Source organism: Nicotiana tomentosiformis, chromosome 11 (genome assembly GCF_000390325.3).
Source record: "Nicotiana tomentosiformis chromosome 11, ASM39032v3, whole genome shotgun sequence".
Lineage (NCBI taxonomy): Eukaryota > Viridiplantae > Streptophyta > Magnoliopsida > Solanales > Solanaceae > Nicotiana > Nicotiana tomentosiformis.
The window spans coordinates 88699693-88726209 of record NC_090822.1 but is presented as its reverse complement, the minus strand read 5'-3'; the positions used below and the strand labels follow the sequence as shown (position 1 = coordinate 88726209).

Sequence of the window (26517 nt, the reverse complement as noted above, 5' to 3'; positions counted from 1 at the left end):
ACCAAATCAACAGTCGAGGAACTGGAGCAAGTCATACTGATCGATCACTTGCCTAATCTAAAAGTATACCTGGGCACGGGGTTGAATCCCGAGCTAAGGAAAAAACTCATTCAATTCCTTATGGCTAACATAGATTGTTTGGCTTGGTTCCATCTTGATATGACAGGGATCCCGCCGGAAATAACCATTCACAAGCTAAGCTTAGAGCTAAAGTTCCACCCGATCAAGAAGAAGAGTATACCCCAGTCCGAGGTCAAGCATGCGTTCATCAAGGATGAGGTATCTAAGCTCCTTAAAATAGGGTCCAGCTTGGAGGTTAAATACCCAGATTGGTCAGCGAATGTAGTAGTAGTTCCTATAAAGGGAAACAAATTAAGAATGTATATAGACTATAAAGACTTGAATAAGGCATGTCCCAAGTACTCTTTCCCTTTCCCTAACATCGATCGTATGATAGATGCAATGGCCGACCACGAGATCCTTAGTTTTCTCGACGCTTATTCCGGATACAACCAAATTTGGATGAGCCCGGGTGATCAGGAAAAGACTTCCTTCATCACTAAGTACGACACCTACTACTATAACGTGATGCCATTCGGACTAAAAAATATCAGTGCCACTTACAAACACCTAGTAAATCGATTGTTCGAAGAATAAATAGGAAAATCAATGAAGGTTTACATTAACTATATATTGGTTAAGTCCGTGCAAATAGAGGACCATTTCAAACATTTGCAGGAAACCTTCAGCATACTGAAGAAATACAATATGAAGCTGAAACCGGAGAAATATGCATTTAGAGTCAGGTTCGAGAAATTCCTCAGGTTCATGGTATCCAACCGGGGAATATAGATTAATTCTGATAAGATCAAGGCCATCGAAGATATCACTGTTGTGGATAACATCAAGTTCGTTCAAAGGTTAACCGGACGCATAACTGCGCTTGGGCGATTCATCTTGAGGTCCTTCGACAAGAGCCACCGTTTCTTCTCACTGTTGAAGAAAAATAACAACTTCTCGTGGACCCCAGAGTGCCAACGAGCCTTAGAGGAACTCAAGAGGTATCTCTCGAACCCACCTCTACTTCATACTCTAAAGGTAGAGGAACAAATGTACCTGTACTTATTAGTATCCGAGATAGCGGTAAGTGTTGTCCTGGTCTGTGAGGAGGAAAATACGCAATTTCCAATCTATTATGTTAGCATGACTCTAGGCAAGGCTGAAACTAGATACCCTCAACTAGAAAAACTAGCGCTCACTTTGTTAAGCGTCTCTAGGATGCTGAAACAGTACTTTCAATGTCACCTCATATGTGTTATAACTACTTACCCATTGAGAAACATAATGCATAAACCCGAGCTCTCAAGATGATTGGCCAAATGGGACGTCGAGATCAGCGGGTACGATATCGAATATCTGCCCCAAGCCGCTATCAAGTCTCAAATATTGGCAGACTTCGTGGCCGACTTTACACCGGCTCTAATACCCGAGGTTGAATGAGAGTTGTTGTTGAACAAGGGGACTTCTTCAAGAATCTGGAACCTCTTTACGGACGACGCCTCGAAAGCTAAGGTGCCCGGACTTGGCATTCTATTGAAGCCACAAACAGGTAATGTAGTTAGACAACTTATCAGGACTGTAAAATTGACTAACAATGAGGCTGAGTATATGAAGCCATGATTTCAGGTCTCGAACTGGCCAAAAGCTTGGGGGCAGAGGTGATCGAAGCTAAGTGCAACTCCCTGCTTGTGGTGAATCAAGTTAATGGGACATTCAAAGTTAGAGAGGAATGAATGCAAAGATACCAGGATAAACTACAGGTAACTTTACATCGGTTCAAGGAGTGGACTTTACAACCTGTACCTTGGGATCAAAATAGCGAGGTCGATGCTCTCGCTAACTTGGGATCGTCGGTCGAAGAGGAGGAGTTCAAATCGGGGCGTTCGTTCAACTCATGAGAACGGTAGTGGAAACAGTTCACACCGAGATAAACTCAACGAGCCTAACTTGGTATTGGAGAAACAAATATATAGAGTATCTAAAAACCCGAAAAATGCCCTCGGACCCTAAGGAATCGAGGACTCTGCGTACGAAGGAGGTCCAGTTCAGCTTGTTTGAAGACGGTACCCTATTCTGGAAAACATTCGATGTCCCACTCCCAATATGTCTAGGACTAGGAGACACCGAGTATGTTCTGAGGGAAGTCCACGAAGGCACCTGCGGAAATCATTCGGGCGCTGAATCATTAGATGGAAAATTAATCAGAGTCGGATACTACTGGATCGACGTGGAAAACAACGCGAAGGAGTTCGTACAAAAATGCGACGAATGTTAGAGGCATGCTCCGATGATTCATCATCTCAGGGAGCAACTACATTCAGTCTTTTCACCCTGTCCGTTCATGATATGGGGAATGGAATCGTTGCCCCCTTCCATGGGCACCCTCTAACGCTCAATTTATATTGTTTATGACTGTATATATTTTTAAATGGGTAGAAGCCCAGGCGTTTTAGAAAATCAGGGAGAAGGAACTCATTGATTTCATCTGGGACCACATAATATCGGAATGCCGACCAAGATCATGTGCGACAATGGGAAGCAGTTCATCGGCAGCAAAGTAAGTAAGTTTCTCGAAGACCATAAGATCAAAAGGATCCTATCAACACCCTATCACCCTAGTAGGAACGGACAAGCGTAGTCCACGAACAAAACCATACTCCAAAACCTCAGATAGATATTAACCGATGCCAAAGGAATATGGAAATAAATCTTGCCCGAAGTCCTATAGGAATGTCGTACGACCTCGAAGTCCAGTACCGGGGCCACCTTATTCTAGTTGGTTTATGGTGTCGAGGTGCTAATATTGGTCAAACCGGGGCCATGAGTACGAGCCGGAAACTGTAAGATGAAAGGCGTGAAGCTTCCCTCGTCTGGTTGGCCGCCCAAAAACAACAAATAGAGAGTTATTACAATCGAAAAGATAACCTTTGTCACCTCAATGTTGGGTACTTAGTGTTAAGAAAACTCACAATAAACACCCGGAACCCAAACGAAGGGAAGCTGGGGCCGAACTGGGAAGGTCCGTATCAAATTATCGAGATCACTGGAAAAGGATTGTACAAACTTGGAGCAATGAACGGCAAGTGACTACCAAACAACTGGAACCTAACTCACTTGAAAGGATACTACTGCTAAGGTATGACCATATTCTTTTCTTTTATTTATTTACACTTTGGACTAACACTTGCAGGTGACTGTCAAAGAACGATACAATTTTAAGGCCTGAAAGCACTCATTGGACTCTTTTTTGCTTGAACCGGTTTAGTCCCAAATGGGTTTTCCGGTAAGGTTTTTAACGAGGCAACAATTGATCGTGCTAACTTAGAATCAAAGACTGATTGTGAACCGATTTCAAGGATCACATCAACAGTATGTAAGACTTCTCTATGATCGGCCTCGAACACTGAGGGGCATCACCCTAGGATAATGATATTAGCAAGGAAAGAAACTTTGTGCTCGAATAGTCTAGGCTCGATCGATAGGATTTACTGGGACAAACAGTCAAATGAACCGTATCCACATAGACCATCGAGCTCTGACACAAATGAACCGGTTAATCAGTCTCGGGCTCGAATTAGGCCCACTTGCCCTAGAGGACGGATATTTTCTTGATACCTCTAAGTCACCTAACCTGGTGACGTCCTTCGTAGTAGTGGGCCCCAGAGGTGATCGTCCGCTCTGTGGGCACCCTTGTTGGTTCATTCTTTCACCGTTTGAGCCTCGTTGTACATGGATTTGGTAAATGAGGGTGACTCGGTGATGTCTATCACACCAAGTGCCTCTTTCGGGGCACTTCCCGCAACTCGGGAATCCTCGGCCTCCTCATCGACCTCCCTGTCTAGAGAAAGATCATCCTCGGGGATTTCTGGTTCAGCTGCCCCTGCTCTTCGAGGGGCAACGACTCGCGGGCCACAAAAGCAAAAGGCCCTTCTCCTTCGGACTCATCCCTTAGCCGATAGAGCAAGTCCGAAGGTGATGCTCGGGAGTTGATGTTTTCCTTTGGTAGCCATCTCCTTGTTTTCTTTTTCTCCGAACTCAGGGAACTTTGATCCCTCCTCCTTTTACTCTCTCTGACCTGGCCTGGAGCAGGAGACTCAACATGCAATTCCTCGCCACCGACTGGAGGCCTAAGCTCGACATGCTTTGGCAAGCCTGCAAAGAGAAGTAAATGAAATAAGGGTTTAATATTAAGAAGCCTAACACAACCTACTAGGGAAAGAAGTCTCACCATGGGAACGAGCCTCCACGCGGCACTTCGAGAGTTTTCTCCACGAGTGCTCGGAGTAGGGCATTTGTGAAACGATACCCTTGACCCACTCCTTGAGTCGAGGGACATCGTTTGGGGACCCGAGCGATGATTGCACCACCACGAATACCGATAAGGAAAAGAGAAGTAAACATAAAATCAAAATTCGAAGGAAAGTTCTACTTACGCGAAGTATTCCACCTTTCAGGGAATGGCCTGCATTCAACCAAAATCTAGTCTGAAGTCCTTATACACACAAAACGGCCTTGCCAGCCTCGATCCCGGTCCTCATCAATACTTGAGAACATGGCTTTATTGGCCCGATGCACAATCTTTATCAGGCCCCCTAGAAGATGTAGGGACTGTATAAGCGGAGTAGATGGTCAATGGTGAACAAGCACCAATCGATTTTCTTCACAAAAATCGGAGGAGGATCACGATCCTCCAGAGTGATGGATGAATCTGGCCTAGACACACGTTGTACCTCTTGAAGAAATCTACAATGACAGGGTCTACCGGGACCAATGTAAAGGGATAAGTGTAAGAGCTGAGATATCCCTCGACATAGGTAGTAATGGCCTCTTCGGGGTCGGGGACCACTATGTCTTTATCGACCCATTTGCAATCTTTTCGAACCGTATGGAGGACCTCTTTGGTAATCGAGCAGATATATATCGAGACCTCCTCACACTAGCCCTGTATGGAAGAAGGATTTTCAGCCTTGAAATCATCATTAACCGAGCATCCCCCTAGGATGAACATTTTCAAAGGGGGTTCGGGTACTCGTTCATCAACAGCCACGCTCGGAGCGGTCTCCTCGACTTCAGTAGCCGGCTGCGAAGTAGAAGGAGCTTCTTTTTGGGGAACGATTTTGGAAGTCTTTGCCATTCCTTTAGTAAGTAAAAATGGATGAAAATCTGGAAAGATAAAGAAAGAAAGGAAGTTGAAGGATTAGACTTGTTGTCTTGAGAAGAAGATGGGTAAAAATTCTTGCAAAGGTCCTCGAGTAACCGGGGTAAAAGTGCTAAAGAATATTGAAATCTTGAGAGTACAAGGGTAGAACGTTTGATGTAAAGTAAAAATGAACAAAGGAGGGAGTATTTATAGTAGTTCTGCGATGGTTCACGTCCAGTGACGACCGACCGGCGACTAACATGCATTTAATGCCATTATGACTTGACTGACGAGACGTTTCGGGTGTTTTGTCGTTTACTCTCCGAGAAACTGGGGAACTCTCTATATACAGATGAAATCGAGCTCATCGTGCATCTTGACCTCCGACAAGATAAGCTAGGCTCTAGATACAGTGGCAAGAGACCGAAATCGAGCCAAAAGTCCCACCGAGCCAGAATTCGGGGATCATGACGCATTCCCTCGAGAATGTCGAGGTCATGGTTCCGGGATCGGTCTTAGTCTCGAACAACTTCGAAGAACATTGTCGGACAATCAAGCATAGCCAACAGAAGGCTGAAATATCCGTTACCGGCCGGATATCACGGTGTGGATCTCGGCACATATCGATAGGGAATCGACAATTAGTAAATCGGATTTTTTTTTATTTTTTATAGAGTTGTATCTAAAGTAGAACTCCCTACTATATAAAGGGTGTCTAATAATTCATGAAGTACATTGTAACACGCACTCTAAAGCAAAATATTATTATTTTCTTTGTTACTAGCTCTTGCTCCTTTTCACTAGTGTCGGCTGTGGTGAGACCGGATCGAGGGTGACTATTTCACTAAGGTTGGAACTATCCAGCTCGTGGGATTTGAATTTATCTTATCTTTTGTTCAATAGTAACTTAATTTACCGTTTTTGTATCAAATTAATCCGCGTATCCTTAAAATCACTTACAAGTTTAATTGTTATTCGATTTTGAAGGTAAACAAATATACTGATATAACTATCCAACTCACTATAGTCATAATTTACATATGCTATATACTAAAATCAACGTCCAATGAACAATAATAATAAAGTTAAGAAAAGAATATTCAATACCTTAAAAAAATGGCGGAAACTGAAACTGTAGCTACAAGGAATTTATCTTCTTTTAGCATTTCGTTTTTGTCTCTGTAATCAACGATTCTTTACAAGTTTTCTACAAATATCATTGATTTCGTAAACTCAAACTAAATATATCAATTATTTGAAGACCACCGATAGGTGTCGTTGAAGACCACCAAACAGAATACTGCCGCCAGATGTTTATTCTTTCTTAATGAAGTAGATTACATCTTATACTCAAAACCTACTCACATGGGCTATAGTCACGTGACATACTAAGAAAAGGTGGTTGGCCCAGTTGATTTCCCAAAAATAAATTACAAGGTCACCTAGCTAAAGTAAATATAAGGATCTAATCCACCGACACCTAACTAGTACTTCGTCGCATACTTTATATTCCTCAATATATAAATATTGTTTTTAAAATGTAAAAACATATTTCTGCACTTACCTCCAAATAAATAATTATAATTATTTCTATAAGTATTTCTAACAACTTTATTAAAATAACTCTAATCTAGACAATAACTCAAGAATCCTTTCTAACAACTCAACCCCACGTCCGAACTTTCATAATATTATTTGTATGAATTCTACTATCTCCAACAACCTCAAATGATTTAAATCGATCGAAGATGACATCTTTTTTCTAAAATGAATCATGAAGTTTACGGGACGTCACATTCTCCCACTCTTAAATTAGCGTTCGAGACTCGAACGCTGTAAGAAAATATAGTTGGGTACTTGCTCTGAATGTCTTCTTCGGAATCCCATGTAACTTTCTATATCAAATGGTTGCACCAGAATACTTCCACTTAAGCAACCTTCTCTCATATCAATTTTCGCACTTGTTTATCAACCATAGGTATTGGACCTCTTTCATAAGTTAAAATTTTATCTAATTCCACTTCTACAGCTGAATTAGATGATTCTTGTAATGAACATATCATCAAATTATTGCCACATAAAACATAGGATGTATAATCAAAAACTCTGAAGACAAAGCAAGTCTATATGCCACCAACACACTCTAAATCTCATACGAACTGATATTGTCACGACCCAAAATCCACTATAGGTCTTGATGGCGCCAAACATCGTTGTTAGGCAAGCCAACGGTGAACTACCAACTTAATTATGTATTTTATTATTTTTAAAATCATGAATCTTATTAGATAGAGAGATGAATGCATAAAAAAATTGTAGATCCATATGATTTAAGTAAAATATAAAGTAAAAGTGTCTTAATGGTAAGAATCATAAATAAATTCTAGAACACCCCAAAATTCAGTGTCACAAATGCATGAGAATCTACTAGGAAGTACAATAACAATACAACATTTGTCTGAAATACAAGATAGACAGGATAATATAAATAATTATGATGGAGACTTTGTATGCTATGGATCGTAACATGAGATGCAACTCACCGTAAATGCACCACAATAGTTGCGTCTTTGCACCCAAAAGACCACCAGAAATATATATCTACACAATAAGTGCATAAGTGTAGCATGAGTACATTAATCGGCAAGTACCCAGTAAGTATCTAGTTTCACTTCGGAGAAGTAGTGACTAATGGTCGACATTGACACTTACTAGTGGTCCAATAAATCAAGTACAGTAGAAAGTAAATAAATATGAAGCATGGTAATTAAACAGTGAAAATAAATATAGGTACATGATACGATCCACATCTGAACAGTAAACACAAGTCCTCAAATATCGGTTACCTCCTCAAATGGAGTATATAATATGGTTCCCACCAAGTAGGTCATCATAACTCAAGTCAGAAAAACTCACGGATACACTAGCTTTTGTCAAATATTACACACGGTTTTGCCTAGCTTAACTACCCGATCCCATAAGAGTATTTCATGAAGTTGCCGAGGCGAACGACTCTATCTCATAGTAGTGTGATACATGATACTGCCGAGGTGAATGACCTGATCCCATAAGAGTGTGTTACATGATACTTCTGAGGCGAACAACCCGATCCCATAAGACTGTGTTACAATAATATCCTGGCAAGGCGAACAGCCCGATCCCATTAGAATAAGAAGCTTTAACGGGTCCTTGACCCCACTCATGAACATACGTGTGAGTTATGAAATTTAAGAAAACATTTCGATGAATACGCACAACGCGGGAGAAATTCATAAGGGAAACATAATGTTTCGCGGCTAATCAAGTAGCTCGTCGAATATCTAAATTAGCGAGTCCATTACTCTGAGCGAGTATAGACTCATGTCAAAATGCGAAATAAAGTAATTCAACAGGAAATGATAACTCAAATAGTACAGTTAAAGCATGGTGTGAATCTAAGTCTACCCGGACATAAGCAGGAATTCTAGTACACGCATGGACACTTGTCTCCTCATACGTGTGTAGCTCCCACAACATGTAGCACATAACAAGAATAACATATACGGGATAAATTTTCCCTCACAAGATTAGACAAGAGACTTACCTCGCTCTGAAATTCCATAACCGGGTTCAACACCTTTATAACACCTCAAACCGATGCCCATCGACCCGAAACTAGTCAAACAACATGCAAATCAATCAAAATATACTACAATACTTATAATTTAACAATTTGTAAAAAAACTCCCCATCTCTGCTCGAAAAGTCAACAAAGTTAACCCTCGGGCACACGTGTCCGAATTCCAAAATTCTTTGTAGATAAATAGTATTCATAACCTCACGAGTCCATACATGCATTTTATTTAAAAGTTCGAGTTCAAATCGACTCTAAACACTCAAATTATCATTTCTCAAAACATAGCTAAAGTTTCTTAAAATGTCACTTTGATTCTCCTAATTTTGATGCTAAATCCCATGTATAATCATGTAAAATAGTTAGAAATACAACAAAATCACTTACCCAAAGATTGTGGATAAAAATACCTTTTCAAAATCGCCCCCTACTGAGTCTAAGGTTCCAAAAATGAGAGAATATGTCACGATACAAAATCCCACCACAGGCGTCGTGATGGCACTTAGACGCTAAGACTAATTAAGCCGATTATAATTTCCATTCAAGTAGATTTGTTTTCAAAAATATTAATACACGTGTCGAAAACCAATAGCGGAAACAATTATGATAAAAATTCTCCCAAGACTGGTAATACTGAGTCACGAACTCTAATTGAATACATGAAATGATCTCAAGCATTGAATACTCAATACTATTTGATTAATAATTAACAGTACAATAAAATGAAAAGACTTCAAGGGACTATGACGACCAAGCAGCCTTACCTTGAATCCTTGCGATCACACTTTAACTCTGTCCGAGTCCAATATCTTCAATACTTGGCTCTGCACAAAAATGTGCAGAAGTTAGTATGAGTACACCACGGTCGGTACCCAATAAGTATCAAGACTAACCTCAGTGGAGTAGAGACGAGGTACAGTCAAGACACTCACTAGTCTAATAACATGTGCAATATAGTATACAAAATAATAGAAAACAAATAACAATCGCCTCCTACTGAGTCTAAGGTTCCAAAAATGAGAGAATATGTCACGATACAAAATACCACCACAGGCGTCGTGATGACACTTAGTCGCTAAGACTAAGTAAGCCGATTATAATTTCCATTCAAGTAGATTTGTTTTCAAAAATATTAATACACGTGTCAAAAACCAATAGCGGAAACAATTATGATAAAAAATCTCCCAAGACTGGTAATACTGAGTCACGAACTCTAACTGAATACATAAAATGATCTCAAGTATCGAATACTCAACACTGTTTGATTAATAATTAACAGTACAATAAAATGAAAAGACTTCAAGGGACAGTGACAACCAAGCAGCTTTACCTTGAATCCTTGTGATCACACTTTAACTCTGTCTGAGTCCAATATCTTCAATACATGGCTCTGCACAAAAATGTGCAGAAGTTAGTATGAGTACACCACGGTCGGTACCCAATAAGTATCAAGACTAACCTCAATGGAGTAGAGACGAGGTACAGTCAAGACACTCACTAGTCTAATAACATGTGCAATATAGTATACAAAATAATAGAAAACAAATAACAATAACGGCAACACAAATCAACCAGTGATATGCGTAGCAGGGCAACAAGAACACCATTAATATTGCTCAACAAATAGTAAATACAAGTACACCTAATTAAATTAAGTCCTTCAAATAAATATATTTCACATATAATTCTTCCAATAAATCTCTCTCAATTATAGTTCCTCAAATAAATTTCTTCAAACATAATTCCTTCAATAAATTTCTTTCAAATATAATTTCCTCAAATAAATATTCTTCAAATATAATTCTTTCAATAAATCCCTTTCAAGTATAATTTCTTTAAATAAATATTCTTCAAATATAATGTAACGATCCGACTTGTCGTTTCAAGAATTTAAGTCCCGTTTGACAGCATAAGGCCCGGAGCACCTTCGTATTACGCGTATTGACTTACGTGCGTGGTTGAATTCAGTAACCAGATGATTCAGAGTGATTTGGGACACTTGGTCCCTAAAAAGAAAACTTAAGTCTTAGGATTTTGACCGTAGTCGGAACTGTGTGAAGACCACTCCGGAATGGAGTTCCGTCGGTTAAGTTAGATCTGTACGATGATTTTGGGCTTAGAGGCATGTCCCAAATTTTATTTGGAGGTCTGTAGTGGAATTATGCTTGAAATGGCGAAATTCAAAATTTGAAAAGTTTGACTGGGGGATTGACGTTTTGATATCGGGGTCGGAACCCAATTTCGGGAGTTGGAGTAGGTCTGTAATGTCGAATGTGACTTGTGTGCAAAATTTGAGGTCAATCGGATGTGATTTGATAGGTTTCAGCATCGATGGTAGAAGTTAAAGTTTCAAAGTTCATTACGTTTGAATTAGGGTACGATTCATGATTTTGATGTTGTCTAATATAATTTGAGGCTTCGAGCAGGTCCGTGTTATGTTATGGGATAGGTTGGTATGATTGGACCGGGTCCCGAGGGGCTCGGGTGTGTTTCGGACCAAATTGGAGATGTTTGGACTGTAGTTGCTGAAGTCAGGTTTCCTTCTTTGCGAACGCGAAGGGAGTCCCGCATTTGCGAAGAGGAATTTCAGTGGCTGTTCGTTTGGCCTTCGTGAATCCAAAGTGTGGAACACGAATGCGAAGGAGCTGGTCATCGCGAACACGACGAAGAGCTTGCGAACGCGGAGAGGAAATGATGGGGCAGAAATAGTTGGCCTTCGCGAACGCGACGAGGAGGTCGCGAACGCGATGAAAGATTTGAGGCAGTTGGGTTTTGGCCATAGCGAACACGAAGCAATGGTCGCGAACGCGAAGAAGGCCTATCTGGGCAGAATTAAAAGTCCCAAAAACGGGGGTTTGAGTTCATAACTCAAAATCAAATTTGGAGCTTGGTAGAAGGCGATTTTTGGAGAGATTCTTGCGTGGGTGTTTGGGAGTGATTCTTATCCAGTTTTGATTAATTTCCATAATTATGCCTTTGAATCCATCATTTAATTTGGATTTAATGGAGGAAAATCAAGATTTTTGTAAAATCTTCAAAAAACGAAAATGTAAGATTTGGAGGTTGAGTTGTTATTGGAATTCGATAAAATTGGTATGGTTGAGCTCATATCGGAATGAGTGTTCAGATTTCAGGAAAATTATGTTGTGTTTAGAGGGGCGAGTCTCACGTTGACTTTTGTTGGCTTATTGGAATAATTTTTTAAGTCGACGTATTATTATTCGGAATTATTTCTGATGAATTTTAATGAAGTTATACAATTAATTTGGATAGATTTGAGCTGTCTGGAGGTCAATTCAAGCAAGAAGGCTATTTTAGAATATCGACCTAACTTCAAAAAGGTAAGTGTCTTGCTTAACCTCGAGTGGGGGAATTACCCCTTAGGCATTGAGTCTTATGTGCCATTTGTGAAATGTAAAAAGTTGTGTACGCGAGGTGACGAGTACGTACTCGGGCTTATATGTGCAAAATTTATTGAATTAAAGTCTTAGGCATTATTGTGTAGTAAATTGGGAAATTGTGAAAAATTATTAAATCAACTTTTTGCCATGCCTAACCCCTTATTGTTGAATTTGTTTTTATATGATAATTTGATGTGATTGTTACTTGAAATATTTATGAAATTTCTTGAGTATTGTTGGTTTAGTATTTCTTGGAAAGTAATTCCAATATGAATTTTCTTATGCAAATAATTAGTTTAAGCGAGTTTAAGAATAAGTGTCAATATAATTATCTAAATTTGCATTAATGAAGGATTTAATTTATGCGAAGTAGTTTCTATCTCTATTGATTGTTTTTGGGTGTTATATACATTGCGTGGATCCTTGGGCTATTTGTCGTGAAATTAATTGATTTTATTATATCTTTGGAATTTAGTTGTGGCCATTGGGCAAATCGTGATATAAATTGATTTTATTATGTTGCCGTGTTAATTTTTTGTATAAATTGTTGTGTTATGTGAGTTATTATTTTGGGGAGATAAGGGTGGCATTTCACCGATGATATTATGTGGGTATAAGGGTGGCGTTTCACTGTTGTTGCGTTTGTTGGAATATTGTCTGGGCGGAGCGATAAGGGTGGCAATAGGAGCGATAAAAGTGGCTATTGATATTGTCTGGGCGGAGTGATAAGGGTGGAAATAGGAGCGATACAAGTGGCTATTATCAGGGACGATATATGATGAAGTGGGGTTGTGGTGTTGATGATTTTCAGGTGATGTTGTGGTTGTTGGTAAATTGATAACAATCTGGTTTTTGTTGAAATTAAGACCATGTGGCTATTTCCAGGCGGATTATAAAATAAAATGTGGGCACGAGGTGCCATGAGTAAATAATGAGGATATTTGGCACATGAATTGTCCGTGCAATTGTGATATGAAATGTGGGCACGAGGTGCTGTGATGAAATGATAATGATATTTGGCACGTGTATTGTCCGTGCAGTTGTGATATGAAATGAGGGCATGAGGTGCCGGGAAAATATGATGATTTAATTATGGGCACGAAGTGCCGTGGAAATATGAAAATGGGCTGAGACCTGTGTTTACGAAAAATATGAAAATGAGATCAATGAGGATATTTGGCACATGAATTGTCCGTGCAATTGTGATATGAAATGTGGGCACGAGGTGCTGTGATGAAATGATAATGATATTTGGCACGTGTATTGTCCGTGCAGTTGTGATATGAAATGAGGGCATGAGGTGCCGGGAAAATATGATGATTTAATTATGGGCACGAAGTGCCGTGGAAATATGAAAATGGGCTGAGACCTGTGTTTACGAAAAATATGAAAATGGGATCAGACTCGTATTTTTATGATTATGAAATGAGGTGTCACATGGTGGCTTTTTAATTGAAAGAATTCTATTCAAAATATTTATTTGGAAGGATTTTTATTCAAAAATAATTATATGAATGAATTGTATTTGAAAGATATTTATTTGAGGAAATTATATTTGAAAAGATTTATTGAAATAATTATATTTGAAGAATAATTATTTGAGAAAACTACATTTGAAAGAGAGTTATTTGGAAGAATTATATGTGATGAATATTTATTTGAAAAACTTGAATTAATTGGGCGTACATGTATTTATTAATTGTTGAGTGATATTTATGGTATTCTTGTTGCCCTGCTGCGCATACCACTGGTTGTTTTATCCTTCCATTATTACTATCCGTTTCCTAGTATTTTATATATTATATTGCAAAGGTTATTAGACTAGTGAGTATTTTTATTGTACCTCGACTCTACTCCATTGAGGTTAGTCTTGATACTTACTGGGTACCGACCGTGGTGTACTCATACTACACTTCTGCACATTTTTGTGCAGAGTCAGGTATTGGAGATATCAGACTTGAGTAGAGTTAAAGCAGGATCGTAAGGATTCAAGGTAGAGCTGCTTGGCCGTTGCAGTCTGTTGAAGTCTTTTCATTTCATTGTACAGTTAATTTGTAATCAAACAGTATTGTATATTTGGTCCTCGTGATCATTCAATGTATTCAGTTAGAGTTCGTGACTCAGTACTATAAGTCTTGGGAGGTTGTATATTGTAATTATTTCCGCTTTTAGTTTTAAAAAAATGGCTCAAAAAGTAATTTAAATTGGTTTACCTAGTCTTAGAGACTAGGTTCCATCACGACGCATGTGGTGGGATTTTGGGTCGTGACAAGTTAGTATCGGTATGGAGACGTCTGTACTTATCTTCGAGTTGCTACAGAACTGTTAGGAAATTTCCATTTCTTTCATTCCTGTCGTGCGGAATTGTTGAATTTGGAATTTGAACCTTTGTATCTCCATTCTCTCATAGATGGCAAGGACACGTGCTAATGGATTAGTTGAGCAGACATCCGCACATACTGCTAGGGCTACAAGAGGACGGGCCCGAGGTAGAGGCCGAGGTAGAGGTCGAGGAAGGGCACGTGCCACAACTAGAGCACATGTCAGAACAACAGTTGAGGAGCCGCCCGTAGCTCCAGTTAGAGGACAGGTACCAGAAGTACCTTTTGTTACCCCCGGACTTCAGGAGACTTTAGCACAGTTCTTGAGTATGTTTGGTACATTAACTCAGGCGTGATTGATCTCTGTTACACCAAATATTCCTATCACAACTCCAGAGCAGCAAGTTCATGTTGGTTAGGTTCCGGGTATAGTACCGGTACAACCTGTTATTCCGGTTCGGCCTTCAGGCCCGAGGCATCAGAAGAAGAATAAAAGAGACTTGAAAGTTTTAAGAAATATGATCTACCAACTTTCAGTGGCACAACTACAGAGGATGCCCAAGGATTTCTGGAAAATTATCATTGTATTCTTTGCACCATGGGTATTGTGGAAGTGAGCGGAGTTGCCTTTACTATATTTCAACTGTCATGCGTAGCGTATCGGTGGTGGCAAATCTATGAAGAAGGTAGATCAGCTGATGACACACCACCAACCTGGGCTCAATTTTCCGAAATGTTCTTGAAAGAGTTTGTTCCCTAGACTCTTAGAGATGTGTGGCGCACCGAGTTTGAACGGTTACGTTAGGGCACTATGACAGTGTCACAACCCAAAATCCATTAAAGGTCGTGATGGTGCCGGACACCACTGTCAGGCAAGCTAACACTAAATAGTTAATTAAATTCTCATTTTAATGTTTTTGAAATTATTTCTTTTCCTTATATTAAATAATAAATAATGAACTTCCACTGAATAAACAACATTGTCTTTAACAAATTCAAATAATGAATAAATCTCGTAGTCATCCCAGAACCCGGTGTCACAAGTGCATGAGCAAATTTCTAGGAAACAATGTAATACAATAACCGTCCGGAATACAATTGGACAGTAGAGAAAATACAATACAGTACTCTGAAGAAGATTCTGCTGGCTGCGGGTCGTCTCGAGAGTGCAGCTGACCTAAGTCTCCATATCAATCATGCCACTGCGCAAATATAGGCTACTAGACATACATGTGCCTCCGCAACAAAAATAAAGAGCAAGTATAGTATGAGTACAAAAATAACGTGTACCCAGTAAGTACCCCGCCTAACCTCGAAGAGGTAGTGACGAGACGTCGACTTCGACACTTACTAGTGGTCCAATAATAAAATACTAAAATGTGTAAAAGTATGGATTTTTATAAGGTGATTGCAAACTCGATAAGCATGAAGCAGGTAAATAATTATTTTAATAGCAAGAGATTTCCAAAAAAAAAATCATATTTCATGATTTAACAATTTGTCTCAGGCCAGGGTGGCAATATCATTATTTATAAATTTACAATGCAAGCAATACAAGCATGCGCAAATTATGCCGAGGTCGTACGACCCGATCCAACAATATTTACACTGTGCACTACCAGAGGGTCGAATGGCGCACCGAGTTTGAACGGTTACGTTAGGGCACTATGACAGTGTCACAACCCAAAATCCATTAAAGGTCGTGATGGCGCCGGACAACACTATTAGGCAAGCCAACACTAAATAGTTAATTAAATTCTCATTTTAATGTTTATGACATTATTTCTTTTCCTTATATTAAATAATAAATAATGAACTTCCACTGAGTAAACAACAATGTCTTTAACAAGTTCAAATAATGAATAAACCCCGTAGTCATCCCAGAACCCGAGGTCATAAGTGCATGAGTAAATTTTTAGGAAACAATGTAATATAATAACCGTCCGGAATAAAATTGGACAGTAGAGAAAATATAATACAATACTCTGAAGGAGACTCTATTGACTGCGGGTTGTCTCGAGAGGTGCAGCTTACCTAAGTCTCCATATCAATCATGCCGTTGTGCCAAAATAAGCAACTAGACATACATGTGCATGTGCAACAAAAATACACAGCAAGTGCAGTATGAGTACAAAATTAACGTGTACCCAGTAAGTATCCCGTCTAACCTCGAATAGGTAGTGACGAGAGGTCGAATTTGACACTTACTAGTGGTCCAATAATAAAATACCAAAATGTGTAAAAGTATGGATTTTTATAAGGTGATTGCAAACTCGATAAGCATGAAGCAGGTAAACAATTATTTTAATAGCAAGAGATTTCCAAAAATATTCATATTTCATCATTTGACCATTTGTCTAAGGCTAGGGTGCAATATCATTATTTATAAATTTACAAGGGAAGCAATACAAGCATGCGCAAATCATGCCGAGGTCGTACGACCCGATCCAACAATATTTACACTGTGCACTACCAGAGGGTCGAATGGCGCGAACCATAGATGCATCTATTTAACATGCCGAGGCGGACGGCCCGCTCCCATGAGAGTTGTAGGATATACCCCGCTCGCGAATCATACGTGCGACGCGGTCAAACATAAATTTAAGAAATCACCCCACTCGCGGATCATACTTGCGACACGGTCAAATATAAATTTAATATTTAAAATCATATCTCCTCCTTCATTCTTTTCAAAATAAGGGAAATTCAGATTATAGCTTTTTAAGGAAATTACCCCACTCGCGAAACATACATGCGACGCGGTTACACATAGATTCTTCAGCTATTATATTACTCCTCAGTTCTTTGCGAAATTACGAAGTTCAAATGAAACCTTTTAAATCTTAAGTTCTTCAATTTTAACTCCATTCAAAAAATTTAATAAGCAGACTAAATCTCGTTCCCTCTCAAGGCAAACAATAAACACAAATCAATAACAATATCAACAAGGCATGATATGAGCCTAAAACTACCCGGATGTAGGCATAGCTAGTAGCTACGTACAGACTCTCATCACCTCGTGCGTACGTAGCCCCCACAAATAGGAGCACACAATAATTTAGTTCACCTATGGGGTTAATTTCCCCTTACAAGGTTAGAAAGGAGACTTACCTCGCTTTGAAGTTCCATAACCGGCTTGCAAGCCCTTTCGATGACTTAAATTGATGCACAATGCCCCAAAACTAGCCATTAATTACGCAAACCCATTAATATATGCTCAATTACTCATTATAATCCAATTTATAACAATTTCTAACCCCGATCGAAAAGTTGACAAAAATCGCCCTCGGGCCCACGTGCCCGGGTTCCGAAAATTTTCGAAAATAATGATTACCCAAAACTTTACGAACTCAAATCTATATTTTGTTTCCAATTCCATGCCCATATTCGAGGTCACAATCCGAAATACCAAATTCTAGGTCTTCTACCCAAAACCCCACAATCTATACAAATATCCATGTTCAAATCATGTGTTTAACTCAAAACTAGTATAAACCACTTACCTCCTGCTTGGTGATAAAAATGGCACTCCCAAGTTGCTCCAAAATCGGCTCCCATGGAGAAAATAATGAAAATGAGCCAAACCCTCATTTAAAATAACACACTACCTAGCCCGATTTCACACCCGCGGTCAACCAGCCGCATCTACGGTATCACAGGTGCGGCCGAAAACCTCGCACCTGCGCATTCCACCTACCTAGCATGACTCCGCACCTGCGCCTTCCTTTCCGCATCTGTTCCTTCGCAGGTGCAGTGGGTGGAGAAGAGTTTAGGAACGTAGGTGCGAGCGTATGTCCACGACCATTGGTTCGCACCTGCGAACTCGCACCTGCGGCCCTTTTGCGCAGGTGCGATCACACCAGATATCAGCTGCTTCAACCCTTCATCAAATTCCATTTTCGATTTGTTAACCACCCGGAATCCACCTGAGGCCCCTGGTACCCCGTCCAATCACACCAACCAGTTCCAAAACATAATGCGGACCTGCTTCAGGCCTCAAATCACATCAATCAACGCCAAAATCATGAATCGCACTCAAATTCAAGCCTAATGAACTTTAGAACTTCCAACTTCAACCTTCGATGCCGAAACCGATCGAATCACGTCCGATTGACCCCAAAATTTTCACACAAGTCACATTCAACATTACGGACCTGCTCCAACTTTCGGAATTCGACCCTGATATCAAAAAGTCCACTCCAGGTCAAACTTCTCAAAAACTTTCAAATTTCTAACTTTAGCCAAATGACTCCAAAATGACCTACGGACCTCAGAATTTACTTCTCATCGCGCTCACAATACCAGAATCACCATACAGAGCTATTCCCAGACTCAGAATCCGAAACGGACATCGACAACATTGAAATGCACTTCAACCCAAATTTATGAAATTCCTCCAAAGTGCTAACTTCCATAATAGGCGCTGAAACATTCCCAGGTCATCCAAATCCCGATCCGGACATACGCCCAAGTCCAAAAGCATCATACGAACCCGTTGGAACCTTCAAATCCCGATTCTGAGGTCTTTTACCCAAAAATCCAACCTTAGTCGATCTTCCAACTTAAAGCTTCTGAAACAAGAATTTTCTTTACTAATCAACTCCAAAACTCCCAGAATTCAATTCCGACCATGTGCACAAGTCATAATACCTGAAGTGAAGCTGATCATGGCCTCAAACTGCCGAACGTTGCGCTAGAGCTCAAAACGACATGCCAGGTCGTTACATTCTCTCCCACTTAAACATGCGTTCGTCCTCGAACGTGCTAAGAACTGCGCTGGAGTGATCTGAAATCATTGTTTTAGCACCTCGTGCACCTACACGTGATACCAAAACTCGGTTGAGCACATTAGCTCAAGCCAATCTGAAGATATTCTCGTTCATTTAGGTAAAAGCCTTAGGGACCAGTTCCAATGTCCGAAATTCTCTGCCAAGCCTGTTTCCAACATAGGAACATCGTATCAATCACCACACGATGTACCAGAACATGACTACGTACCTTTGCTGAATTCACACCATGCACCGCATCATTCACATGCCCATAATAACACTCTATGATCATAACAGCCGACATTCCTCGAATCTGATGCTTACTATGCCATCATGACATATATATATAGGTCCTGTTATAACTCTTACAATACCACCACGACAAAAGAGGTGTGCAGAAGTTCATAACCAACTATCGAGTCAACAAATCATCGAGCCTATACTCCTAACAAAAGCCATCACCTCGTTCTGAATCAAATAATGGCATTTTCTCTTTAATACACATCATACAATCTCATTGCACTGATCCTAGATCCAATAATCTTGTCTCACCCAGTACGAACTGCTCAGGAAGTAAGCCACCCTAGACATGACCAAAAGTCTCATATGATACCACAATGCGCCAATAGGCTACCAACTCGAATGTGCTACGTAAGGAAAATGAACTTTGGAAAGGACTACTCAACCCACGCAACTAATACGAACCTTCCTCAGAAAATGGAAACAAAAAACACAAAATAGAATATAGGAAACCATACTCAACATCACACTATTGCGGCGTGCACCCCGACCCAAATAACATACTCGTGGCGGCGTGCCACCCGATTCACACATAAAATTCACATAAGGATATACACACCGAACTAAATTGCTCATTACTATAAAATACTGAATATCGGTCACAAGCAATGCCAAGTGCACAATACTATCCCTATGGAGACATACAACGCCATAAGCTACAAAACTCAAGCACAACGGAGGTGTGATATATGATCTAAATCTCACGATACAATATAGTATTACATGAAATAGCCGACGAAGAAATAACAGCCAACGTCCAAATACTCCTCCATAAGGAGTGCTATGCCGAAATGAACACATCCGACCTGACATCGAGCCTATATTCACCTTTAAATCCATCCACAGACCTCAAGCCGATTCTGATCGCACCGTAATAGGCTAATAACCTTTCAAGGGTCTATAGTAACCCCTATTTCGCATAACACATAAGAACAACCATCATAACCGGAACAACTTCCACAGTCCACCACTAAATGAACCGAGCTCCCTCCATGCATAAATTCCCAATTAGTAATATTACAAAAATCTTCATAGTTTGTTTCCACTCTTCAATCAATCAAGTGACTACATGTCACACTTATACAATCTTCCCGTGGGATATACTCCCATGATCTTTCGCAACAGGTAACAAGTATGTACATTCATACTACCGGCCACACCAATCACTGTAAAGCAAATTCAAGAATCCGCATTCAGTATGCAAAGCCTCTTCACACCAGGCACCAATCTCAGGTGACGCCAAAGACAATACCAGCTTACTCTACCCATCTAAATCCTTTCCCGCTCATCCGAGCTCTTGACATTCTTGTCGACACCAAACTGCAACCTTGATCCTCAACTTTCGAATCCCATGCCGATCACTGCACTTAGTCATTTCAATGCACAAGAGTACAAGAATTTCATCTTAACTTCCAAACTACTAATAGGGTAAACACTTAACCACATAGAAACTTTTTACTTAAATCGTTCCAAGAGGACCATCTCAACTCGCGACTGAATCCTCATATCTGCAGAAAATACCAACCTCAAGTAGTGGTCTAAACCACCACAATTCTTTCGGGATCCATCTACACCTAACATGCTATAATGCTCGAATACCCCTAAATAAAATCAATTACGGTGGCCGTCAAACCTCACACCTAGTGGCACAAATCACATGCACAACTCAATACGCTGAAGGAGCTGATCATTGCCATCATCATGACAATTCAACCATGACTAACCAATCTAAATTCTTATAATTCATCCTCAACTTGACCTAGAGATAATAATAGCTCCATTCCTTACATCACAAACCTAAACTCACACTCATCTTGAGTGACCCCATTCCACGAGACCACATTGTCTCCAAACCCATGAACCGTTTCATACCCTCCTCGCACGCACATTCGCATCTTCAACCGGTATGCCCATTCTGATAGTTCCTCTACAAATCCGAAGTTATTTTCTCCTTTCCCCCCATAAATTCTACTCTGCAAGTCAAAAATATCATAGAACATTCCGTGCCTCTTATCATAATCCACTACAAATGCTCGATTCTTAACCTTACCGAGGGCTTGAAATCCTTAAGCATCGCATTCTTGACCTTTGAATTCACTAGGACCGTTTTTGCGAATCACCCACTCTGGCTCAGTCCCGAATATTATCAACTCCAAAGCTCCGCTGGAACATGAACACCCATCTCAACGAAGCACCCGACTGAATCACTTCCCTTGTGAATCACCTCTGTACGAAGCATAAATCCTGAATCTTCTCAAATCCTAAACATGAGTCAATAGGGCCAACTATAGCACACCTTTATCAATTCCTTTGCTCAAATTACCACTTATGTTCTTTTCCCTTAGCTGTATTAATTCACCAATACGCCGATAACCCGAAACTTCACAAGTAGATAACCATGCAACCCAATCGTAGATGGTGGGACTCTCCCACTTGGCTTGGAGCCACTCCTTACATAACCCTGGAACCCACCATGATGCTTTCTTCATTGTTGATATGATCTTGCATAACCAACCCGCCAAATTCCTTGAAATCCTTCTGTTAGCATTTCACGAACACTCGGAATATCTAGCAACATTCACATATTTGACCTCTTACTAGGTAGTCAATAAAATTCTTCGCAGAATCTTCGCCAACCATGCGACCGCCGACCAGCTCACAGGAGATAACCCACCTGTGTAAATGACATGCCGACATCTTTCAATATCGTTGCACGGGGTACAATCACTATGACATCAATAACCCATCCCGAGCCCCTTCTTATTCACCAACTGAACCGTTCCGTTCACTCCTTATGGACATCAACTAAATGTGCGACAATGTCTTCCAAGTCAAAGTTATATCGCATCCTTCTTCATACCAAGAAACTTCTTTCTGTTGCATCTAATCCCCAGCCATATAATAGCCAATATTTCAAGTTAAGCTCGTGGACCCAATCACCGTCCACTAAAATTCCCAAGTCACTCTAAACTTTCCTCCAGGTTTGTGTTTACCCAGCCACTGAACTCATATGTTACTCTGCCACTCTCCCACTTTGGTCAAACTAACTCCTTTAAGCAACTACTCGACTTTCGCTTCTTACACCTAGCCTTCTATAAATTTAACCATCGCCTTACACTTCCCACATGTCCTTCCTCACCCTTCGCTGCCTATATGTTGCCTCAAATCAATATCTATATCTGCAGCACTTGAACTGATAGATTGCTACTAACTTCAACCCTTTTCGAAGATCATCCTTCTCGAGCCGTCAGCATTAGAAATACTCATTCAATCCTAAAACACATCTGTAGTACCATTACAATTTCTCAAATTCTCGATTTATAGCAAGCACTTCACGTCGCGTAAGATTGAGTAGGAAAGAAATGTAGGCATAAGCCTCAAAGGAATAAAACCGCACGATGATGAATCAAGAAAGGAAGTACCCCTAACAGCCCTATCACCTCTCGAAGATGATAAGTACAGCCATCTCCGTACTGATCTACAAGACTCTATTAGACTTGCTCATGACTCGTGAGACTTAAGGGAACCTAGTGCTCTGATACCATGTTGTCACGACCCAAAATCCATTAAAGGTCGTGATGGCGCCGGACAACACTATTAGGCAAGCCAACACTAAATAGTTAATTAAATTCTCATTTTAATGTTTATGACATTATTTCTTTTCCTTATATTAAATAATAAATAATGAACTTCCACTGAGTAAACAACAATGTCTTTAACAAGTTCAAATAATGAATAAACCCCGTAGTCATCCCAGAACCCGAGGTCATAAGTGCATGAGTAAATTTTTAGGAAACAATGTAATATAATAACCGTCCGGAATACAATTGGACAGTAGAGAAAATATAATACAATACTCTGAAGGAGACTCTATTGACTGCGGGTCGTCTCGAGAGGTGCAGCTTACCTAAGTCTCCATATCAATCATGCCGCTGCGCCAAAATAAGCAACTAGACATACATGTGCATGTGCAACAAAAATACACAGCAAGTGCAGTATGAGTACAAAATTAACGTGTACCCAGTAAGTATCCCGTCTAACCTCGAATAGGTAGTGACGAGAGGTCGAATTTGACACTTACTAGTGGTCCAATAATAAAATACCAAAATGTGTAAAAGTATGGATTTTTATAAGGTGATTGCAAACTCGATAAGCATGAAGCAGGCAAACAATTATTTTAATAGCAAGAGATTTCCAAAAATATTCATATTTCATCATTTGACCATTTGTCTAAGGCTAGGGTGCAATATCATTATTTATAAATTTACAAGGGAAGCAATACAAGCATGCGCAAATCATGTCGAGGTCGTACGACCCGATCCAACAATATTTACACTGTGCACTACCAGAGGGTCGAATGGCGCGAACCATAGATGCATCTATTTAACATGCCGAGGCGGACGGCCCGCTCCCATGAGAGTTGTAGGATATACCCCGCTCGCGAATCATACGTGCGACGCGGTCAAACATAAATTTAAGAAATCACCCCACTCGTGGATCATACTTGCGACGCGGTCAAATATAAATTTAACATTTAAAATCATATCTCCTCCTTCATTCTTTTCAAAATAAGGGAAATTCAGATTATAGCTTTTTAAGGAAATTACCCCACTCGCGAAACATACATGCGACGCGGTTACACATAGATTCTTCAGCTATTATATTACTCCTCAGTTCTTTGCGAAATTATGAAGTTCAAATGAAACCTTTTAAATCTTAAGTTCTTCAATTTTAACTCCATTCAAAAAATTTAATAAGCAGACTAAATCTCGTTCCCTCTCAAGGCAAACAATAAACACAAATCAATAACAATATCAACAAGGCATGATATGAGCCTAAAACTACCCGGATGTAGGCATAGCTAGTAGCTACGTACAGACTCTCATCACCTCGTGCGTACGTAGCCCCCACAAATAGGAGCACACAATAATTTAGTTCACCTATGGGGTTAATTTCCCCTTACAAGGTTAGAAAGGAGACTTACCTCGCTCTGAAGTTCCATAACCGGCTTGCAAGCCCTTTCGATGACTTAAATTGATGCACAATGCCCCAAAACTAGCCATTAATTACGCAAACCCATTAATATATGCTCAATTACTCATTATAATCCAATTTATAACAATTTCTAACCCCGATCGAAAAGTTGACAAAAATCGCCCTCAGGCCCACGTGCCCGGGTTCCGAAAATTTTCGAAAATAATGATTACCCAAAACTTTACAAACTCAAATCTATATTTTGTTTCCAATTCCATGCCCATATTCGAGGTCACAATCCGAAATACCAAATTCTAGGTCTTCTACCCAAAACCCCACAATCTATACAAATATCCATGTTCAAATCATGTGTTTAACTCAAAACTAGTCGAATGGCGCGAACCATAGATGCATCTATTTAACCTGTCGAGGCGCACGGCCCGCTCCCATGAGAGTAGTAGGATATACCCAGCTCGCGAATCATACCTGTGACGCGGTCAAACATAAATTTAAGAAATCACCCCACTCGCGGATCATACTTGCGACGCGGTCAAATATTAATTTAACATTTAAAATGATTTCTCCTCCTTCATTCTTTTCAAAATAAGGGAAATTCAGCTTATAGCTTTATAAGGAAATTACCCCGCTCGCGAAACATACATGCGACACGGTTAAATATAGATTCTTCAGCTATTATATTATTCCTCAATTCTTTTTGAAATTACGAAGTTCAAATGAAACCTTTTAAATCTTAAGTTCTTCAATTTTAACTCTTTTCAAAAAATTTAATAAGCAGACTCAATCTCGCTCCCTCTCAAGGCAAACCTTAAACATAAATCAATAAAAACATCAATAAGGTATGATGTGAGCCTAAAACTACCGGACGTAGGCATAGCTAGTAGCTACGTATGGACTCTCGTCACCTCATGCGTACATAGCCCCCACAAATAGGAGCACATAATAGTTTAGGTCACCTATGTAGTTAATTCCCCCTTACAAGGTTAGAAAGGAGACTACCTCGCTCTGAAGTTCCATAACCGGCTTCCAAGCCCTTCCGTTGACTCAAATTGATGCATAACGCCCCTGAGGTTGGGGAGTGACAGATATGGATCTAATTGATAAGTGAATGTGAATCACTCAAGTTTGTGGTGAACATAGTATGACTCATAAGAAGTATGGCATAGTTAAGACAGTGTCAATAATGACCAAAGACACCTTCCCATCCGAAAAGGGAATGTTACAAGACAAGAGAGATGACCATTAATTCTACTAGAGATCGGGTTTTCCTTGAGTATGATAGGTTATCATCATGATAGTCTCATATGTAATAGAAGTGACACACAAGAAATAAAGTGCCACGTGTAAGTACGAGTTGAGGATAGACAAAACATGCCATATATAAAAGATAGGCATGACAACCTTGAGTATCTCCAGATGATGAATGTGGCACAACTAAAAAATTCAATCTCTAATGATGCATACCAAGGCATGAGAGGATAAAGTATGTGAACTTAAATGGGTAAGCATAAAAATATTAAGTCATGAGATGCACAAAAAGCATGATCTTGGAGGTTATAAGAAGCAATATAGGTTGTTAGAGAAGGGGGAAAAATGACGTGGAATGGTAACCTTGAGTTATCTAGTCAAGGTATATCTTATTTTGTTCTTTTGAAATGATGAAAATTGAGAATTTCCAAGAATGAGCTCCAAGCAAACTCTATATGTGCCAAAAGAAAAAGAGCAGTTAACTTGTGATTGAATGGATACTTATGATTTAAGAAGAATAAATATTGAAATGGCACATGAGCTAAGTTAAAGCTTTTGGAAAGTTATACATATAATGTTTATGACGTAAGGCTCAAAAACAAAAATTGAAAATAGTTATGGCACGAATTCAGAGATTGAGAAGTTACAAGAATTCTAAGGCTACATGATAATG

The 26517-nt window shown here is 39.8% G+C and overlaps 1 protein-coding gene across 1 annotated transcript in view; it reads right to left on the bottom strand.

Moving 5' to 3' along the window:
• Positions 1-11870, bottom strand: part of LOC104105952 (probable 6-phosphogluconolactonase 1) — a 160558-nt gene extending 148688 nt beyond the window's left edge. The window contains exon 1 of the mRNA XM_070187850.1: positions 11857-11870. The gene's annotated coding sequence lies outside the window, so the exon portion shown is untranslated. The remainder of the gene's footprint in view (positions 1-11856) is intronic.
• Between the last annotated feature and the right edge of the window lie 14647 nt (positions 11871-26517).